Source organism: Podarcis raffonei, chromosome 6 (genome assembly GCF_027172205.1).
Source record: "Podarcis raffonei isolate rPodRaf1 chromosome 6, rPodRaf1.pri, whole genome shotgun sequence".
Classification (NCBI taxonomy): Eukaryota; Metazoa; Chordata; class Lepidosauria; order Squamata; family Lacertidae; genus Podarcis; species Podarcis raffonei.
The window spans coordinates 77,269,907-77,277,541 of record NC_070607.1 but is presented as its reverse complement, the minus strand read 5'-3'; the positions used below and the strand labels follow the sequence as shown (position 1 = coordinate 77,277,541).

General features: G+C 43.6%; 1 protein-coding gene across 1 annotated transcript in view; it reads right to left on the bottom strand.

The window, feature by feature from the left end:
* Positions 1–1,835: 1,835 nt before the first annotated feature.
* The window catches only part of KCNS1 (potassium voltage-gated channel modifier subfamily S member 1), a 40,475-nt gene continuing 34,675 nt past the window's right edge, over positions 1,836–7,635 (bottom strand). The window contains exon 4 of the transcript XR_008331206.1: positions 1,836–4,138. The gene's annotated coding sequence lies outside the window, so the exon portion shown is untranslated. The remainder of the gene's footprint in view (positions 4,139–7,635) is intronic.

The window sequence follows — 7,635 nt, the reverse complement described above, 5'->3', positions numbered from 1 at the left end:
ACTAGAAAAATTAACCAATAAACTGAAACTGACACAGGGACAAATAGAAGAAGACTCCTTCATCCTGGTATGGCTCCCCTTTATCACATACACAACCCAAGAAGACAACAAAAATCAATATGGCATACAAATCCATAGGGCTAACCTGATCCAAAACACACACACACACCACTCACACATGAAAACAAAGACCACCACAGCCAACCACAAATGAACAGCCACACCCTATGCCAACCCCAACCTCTCCCACCACCAAAGGAACACAAGTGAACAGCAGAGAACCTGCACAAGCAACGCTGACACAAAACCCCACATATAGTAAGTAAAATAGAAACATCTCCACCCCACCCCCACTCATCTTTCCCCCCTCCACCTCCTTCCCCCTTTTTTTCCTAATGTCTCAACAAATGAAACTGATTTGTTTAAAAAAAAGTTACATAAAGAAATATATTGTGCACACCTCTGTAAATCAAGAAAATCTTTAATAAAAATACATTTTAAAAAAACTAGAAGAGGATTAAATCTTATCTTGATGCTGCTTTAAAAAACCCTTCATTTGTTAATTTCTACAGATCACAGAACTGCTAGAGGCTGTCAGGGGGTCTGGCCCCACCAACCTGTCGAAGTGGCCTTTGTGGGCAGGGGGAGGTCAGGATCTAAACCACTGGCTGGATCCAGTTCCCCAGCCCTGGTTAAAAGAAGAAGAAACCTCCTCCAGTTAAATGGTAAAGCCAAGTTCAGCAAGTTCAAGGGTAACCCTTGGAACTGTTGGCCGATGGCCATCTAGACTTGGCATTGCTGCTTTAAAATTGTACCACATTGCGAACCGACTTAATTTGCAGTTTCTAAAACAATACATGGACTCAAATGTAGATACCCTTTGGAATTTACACTTCTCCACTAATTCTATTATTAGGATTTAAAATAAAGTGAACTGGTTATTTAATTGGCTAGAATTACGCCACAGCCAGCTGTTTCAGCATTTTGTATTTAAATATAGTTCTTCTAATTTTAGGCTGAGATGGCTGGTTCCCACAGGCTGGAACTAAATGCAGTTGGATGAGTTATTTCTTTAAAAGAATGGAAGTGAGGGTCACAAACGACTGGGTATTTCCTTCCACTCCTTGTTCTGACAGTTCAAATCACTATTGTATTCTATTTTTAAGGGTGTCCAAGTGCAGTGGAGGACAGAACTCCCATCGACTGATGAGAGCTGTAGTTCTGCAACATGTGGAGGACCACTTTTGACCTAAGTAGACTGGGAGATGGATAATGCTTCCTTAGGGCAAGAGGCACTGTTGTCCGTATTATAATGGCAGGCTCACTTTCATAAACCTTGACCTAAAAAGGAAATAAGATCAGAGTGCTTACAGCAGGGATGGGGCCCTCCAGATGTTTAATTACAGCTCTCATTATACCTGACATCTTGCTGGCTGGGTCTGAGGCCAGCAGGTCCCCATAATAGACCACCATCCAAATACGGCAGCAATCCTAATCACACTTATTTGGGACTATGCCTTCCTAAACTCAACAGGACTTCTTCTGCCTAAATATGCATATGATTGCTCTGTAAGTCTGTTCTCTCCTACACGGTGGACATCAGCCCAGGTTTTTCTCCCTTTCCTTCCCTCGTCCACACTCTTTCGCCCTCAACATTCGGCTTGATGGAGGGTTTTGGAGAACTCAAAATCTTGCACATAGTTTTGTGACATTTTGGGTGGTCTGAACAAAAGAACTGCGCAAGGGGATTTTGAAATGCTTCCAACATGCCAACCGACAGAACTTCCTAAGCTTTCCCAGTGTAAAAGTGGAGACGAACAAGAAAATGATATCCATTGATGGGTCACTAAGATCTTTAATAAAATATACCATATGCATCCCATGCATAAATATAAAATTACTATTGTACATGCTTTTTGATGATCTTGTTGCATAACAGTTTTCCTTAGCATATTTAACTGGCATCTAATATCAAGTACATTTTGCTACCGGACGATATTGAGGAGCAAATGGTTACTCCTGTATTCAAGTATCTGTAGCATCCTTCTTCAGCAATTTCATCTCACAACAATGAGCAAAGTCTGGACCATGAATGACCCCATTTGCGTCTTCAGAATGGAAGACGATGGCTCTGATGTTCATGGCTAATGTATTCATGCCCATCATTGTGTTTCTCTTGGAGCCAGCATGAGGTGTGATCTGATGTATTGCACTGTAGTCTCTTGGCTTGAAAGGAATGGGGCAAAACAACTGGTTTCAAGTCTTTCTTCAAAACCGAGCTACACGAAAGGTGGTTAAACACTTTACACATACAGACATTTTTTTAAGTGCCCAGTTCCCTATTTAGGTCAGTAGGGTTGGTGTTTCTACATGTAGGAATAGGCATTTGCACGTACATTAAGCAAAACATGAATTCAGAAACTTTACACACCATCTTACGAACATGTATGATGACCAGGGGCCTATGCTATTGGCTCATCTCTATGCTCTGAAATCTTTTGTGGCTGCTTTGGACAATCTGGGCCTTCAGGATCAAAGTAGACACAGTATCAAATGTGTATTTACATTTGAACAGCACGTTCTAGAAAATGCAAAAAGTTGCTGTGAGGTTGGGAGACAGGAGTTTAACACTTTCTTTGGAAAGTTCAAAATGGCTCCTTTCAAAGCTGCAAATTCCTTTAGAATGAAAGTTATTATTATTATTATTATTAATTCTGTTTTCTATACTGCCTTCCATCTGAGGATCACAGGGTGACTGACAATATAAAAACACCATATTGGTGCCCATGAGAGCTTTCTTCCCAATACAAACAGCAGCTTCAGGGGAGCAATTTTAACATGCATGCTGCAAAGAAACGTTTGATACTGAATCTAGTTTGGACCTAAGGCATCCTTTGAGGAGATTTCACTCACACCCACACACCCACACACCCACCCACACGGCCACACAGGACTTGTGTATTTCCAACAGCCATCACTGATCAAATGCTACACAGGGAGCATTGTTCAGCACTGCACCACCACTGGAAGAAACTGAAGAAAAGTTAAAAAGCAGAAGACATGTCTGCTTATTTACTATCCATTTCATTTCCTCCCAGATGCTCAGATCACAATGCTTTTCTAAGGGGACAGTTCACGTGTCTAGTTGATGCACACTCATGAGTGATTCGATTTCACTTTCTTGGTTACACACAGAGAGAAAAACAAAAAATAAACTGAGGCTGCAGTCTTAAACCTACTTACCAAATGAGCAAGCCCCAGTGAATTCAATTCAGACTTACTTCTAGTAGCCCAATGGTTAGGATTGTGCTGTTGGCATGCTGTCATTTTTATTAAAGTGAAAATGGGGTTTTGGGACAGAAACAAGTTGCAAAAAACATCAGAGGCAACAACACAATTACACAACCCTGGTTCTTTAGTTATTGCAAAAGATAGCACTCATTTCTGTTATGGAGGAGGGGCACCCGACAAAAATTATTAGCAGAAACCTCTGTATAAAGAATGACGAAAAGCCACACAGGAAACATCAACTTGTTTTTTACTTACATTTAAATCTTGCCTTGCTTTCTTACTCAGAGCTGAATTAGCTTCACAAACTCTCCCTTAAGTTGCAGCGAGAGCTGGTGACTTACCAAAAACACCCGCCAAGTTTAATATCTGAAAGGAATTTAAGTCTGGATCCAACTTCCCCTGCCATTCTAGCTACTATAGTGCCATGTACACAGCTAAAATGGATTCAATGTGGTTGCAATACTATGTATTTGCTAGGGTACGTCCCTTTGAATTCACTGAGGCTTGCTTCCATACAAACATGCATCATGGCTGGGTTGTAAATAATTTCTGTTTTGGAAAAGGATGCTGTTGAACCTAAATTCTGATTTTAAATAAAAGGACTGGGAGGAGAGTACAGAAAGGACCTTCTTGCATATGCTATCCTGCATTCTCCAGAGAAGCTCACCTGTAGCTGATATTAACAAATTTTCTGCACCAGGCGAAAACCTTTCTAGTTCCCCTTCTAACATCTGCAAGTTTTAATCTTATTATTGTTTCTGTTTTATAACTTGCCTTTTGTGGTTTTTAATGCTTTCTCCCTCATAAACCACCTCAGAAAGATTTATTGAAGGCCGTCGTATAAATTCTGAAAATAAGCAAAATAAAGTCAGAGCAGGGGACAGATTTGTCTGACTGTCAGATGAGATATAATGGCCAGTTTGCTAGCTAGCTGCAAATTGGACCAGACAAACGCCGAATTAAGTAAGATTCTTTCAGGTCTCTAATGATTGTGCTCATACCAATAGATGTTTGGCTCTGAATCACTCCAATTCAGTCCATTCTCCCCATGTGGTCCTTTCAGGTTGAATTTTTCATCTCAGCAGTAAGAATATTTGTAAACATTCCATAGCATCACATAAGCTAAGTTAAGGGGCAGTGTTTTGGTCTCTAATGTTTTAAGAACCTGTGCCATCGTCGCAACCCAGTCACTGATAAGGGACAGCTCACTAACTCAATTGGCTTAAGCACGCCTAACCGTGTTTAAGCCTTAATCATAATCATGTGCATGGAACTGAATATTTGCTATTCTGCAAAAATTATCAGTTCTCTCTCTCCCTCTTCTGATTACCCAGCAAACCTAGATAAAGGACGTATGTGGTCCTCTTTGTTCAATTACGCCAAAGGTGAACTGCTTGCATTTGTTCATGAAAACGCAGCCTTGGTGCTCAAAGCTCTTATGCTGATGGAAGGAGAGGAACTAAAGCAATTTTCATCATTATAAAGAAGAATGGCAATGGCATTCTGAACTCCAGCTTGCCCTGATCGGTTCTAATCTTGGAAGAGGAAGGCTCCGAGATCATTAGATCAGCCCTCAGTTATCAATATTGCAGCTTAATGCAGTTTTTGGCAACTCAGGCAACACAGAACTCAGGCAACACAGAAGCTTGAATTCCTCTTGACTTTTCTCACCTCTTCCCTCTTCTTAGCACTCACAGCTCTGGGAGGCAGATACATTAGCTTGCCTGCTCATGACGCCTGCTGATCTGGGGGAGGCCACTCATTGGAAACCACTGAGATTTCCTCCCCACCTTTGTTTTGTTAAAGGGTAGACCAGCCTTTCCCAACCTGGTGCACTCCAGATGTCTTGGACTATGACTCCCATCAGCTCTCGCCAGCGCAGCTGTGCAGTATGTTGTCTGTGGCTGATGGGAATTCTAGAGACAAACATCTGGAATGCATCAACTTAGGGAAGGAAGGGGTAGACAGAAAGTCACATCTTTGAATGTCTGCATTTGACTGCATCACAGCCCCGTCACAGGAATTGCCAATCACACACTATTGTCACTTGATGGAACCCTGAGCATAAGAAGAGATCTGCCGGATTAGACCAAGAGGTCCAACTAAAACAGGGTCCTATTTCCCACTGTAACTAGTCAGGAGCCTCTGAGAAGCCCACAAACAGCAGATTTTCTAGTTGGTGGCAGGCAATAATCAAGCTTTAATAGAGCATCAAGTCCATTGACCTCAGTATTGTCTACACTGACTGGCAGCAGCTCTTCTAGAAGGCAGTGGAAGACAGAAGTGCCTGGCGTGCTCTGGTCAATGGGGTCACGAAGAGTCGAACACGACTAAACGACTAAACAACAATAACAATTTTGAGGAACAAGGGCCTAAGGGTTTAAGGCATTCATTTGTTATGGGCAGGGGTGAGAGACCTGTGGCCGCCTCAGATGTTGCAGGACTACAACTCCCATCAGCCGCAGCCAGCATGGCCAGTTGTCAGTCAGGGATGGTGGGAGTTGTAGTCCATCAACATGTGGAGGGCCAAAAATTCCTCATCACTGGTTTAGGGAAGAAAAGCTTCCTTCCCGTTTCCAGGATTGCCTACAGGTGCAAACTAATGACAAAGAGCATGCCATCTTTGCTGTCCAGAGGCAACCTACTTTACCCCAATGCATATATAAGCATTTGCTTCGGGAGCTAAAAGGAAAAGCAGGAAGTGGTGTACCTTTCGCTTGGAGGGGACAGGCTTCCTCCTCTACAATGATCAATATTGTCACAGTCCCCTGCATTGTCTTTCCACATCCAACCTTTTCTTTCTTTGTTCAGCCTTGCAAGTGATTTCACAACAGTTAAAGGTACCCCTGCCCGTACGGGCCAGTCTTGACAGACTCTAGGGTTTTGCGCCCATCTCACTCAAGAGGCCGGGGGCCAGCGCTGTCCGGAGACACTTCCGGGTTACGTGGCCAGCGTGACATCGCTGCTCTGGCGAGCCAGAGCTGCACACGGAAACGCCGTTTACCTTCCCGCTAGTAAGCGGTCCCTATTTATCTACTTGCACCCGGGAGTGCTTTCGAACTGCTGGGTTGGCAGGCGCTGGGACCGAACAACGGGAGCGCACCCCGCCGCGGGGATTCGAACCGCCGACCTTTCGATCGGCAAGCCCTAGGCGCTGAGGCTTTTACCCACAGCACCACCCGCGTCCCTTTCACAACAGTTACTACCCCATAAAAAAAGTGTTGCTGCCTAGTTTCATTTGTAGCACTTCAGCAGAAGTAGAGAAAAAGACAATAAACCAACCCTTTCCCATTTACCAAAGCATCTCTTGGCTGGTTGCCTGGAGACCATTTTTAATTGCTATAGGCAACGAGGCAAGTGCCTGTTTCAAAGGACTGCTTTTGTGCTGTTGGAGGAGGAGACGGATAAGCAGAATCACTTCTACTACTACAGAGCTCTGCTGCTGAATCGGGACAACAGAAACTTCCTTAGTTATCGTAAGTTGAGTTCATGGCCGTTTACTTTTTGATGCTGAGAGGCAAGTGATTGTGGCAGAAGAAGTTTGATTACAAAGCAATCGGCACTGGAGAGAGTTCTAGTTATATTGAGGTCAAGCAGCATAGCTCTCCAAGCCAGGGCACTGAGCACACAACTAGACATGAAGTGGGAAATCAGTGATGATGGATCTTCCATTTTTAAAGTTAATAGTGGCTCCAGGGCCTCTTAAACGTGAAGTCAAACCAGCCATTTCCCAAAGTTATTACGGGTTCTTGGAGGGAAGATATACAAGTACGAAGTGGTACCCAAGTTAATAGTGAACCGAGAGTGGACAAGCTTTGTTATTAGATGCATTACGACTATGTTAATTGGGCAATTACAAAAGGCGTCCACTAAATTGCCTGCTTCGGTATCACTGAGCAGGGACTACGCAAGCCTTCTAACTACTATTGGTGCCTGCTTTCTCTCAAGATGCTGTACACCAGAAATGCACTGGGGGGGGGGGATACATAGCACGCTCACAGCAATTGCTTCTCTGAAGCCATTTGGAGGATGTCTGAATTGGCCCCGATAGAGGAAGGGATTTCTAAGAAGAATGTACCAAATGAGCCAGCATTACAAACGGGCACTGAAAGCCATTCCCGAGCCATTCCAGACAAAAACAGCCCAAGGCTCTGGCGAGTTGTGTTAATATGGATATAATTCAGCCAGGCTCGTGGAGGTGCTCAAGCCAGATGTAATAAACGGGGGTGGGGGTGGGGCTTTTATCTCTCAGCCGAAGGTGCTTTAAGAAGTTGGCTGTCTTCCTTACTGAGGCTGAGCAAATGAAAGGCAGAAGCCTGAGGCAAACAAAGCACTATGGACTTC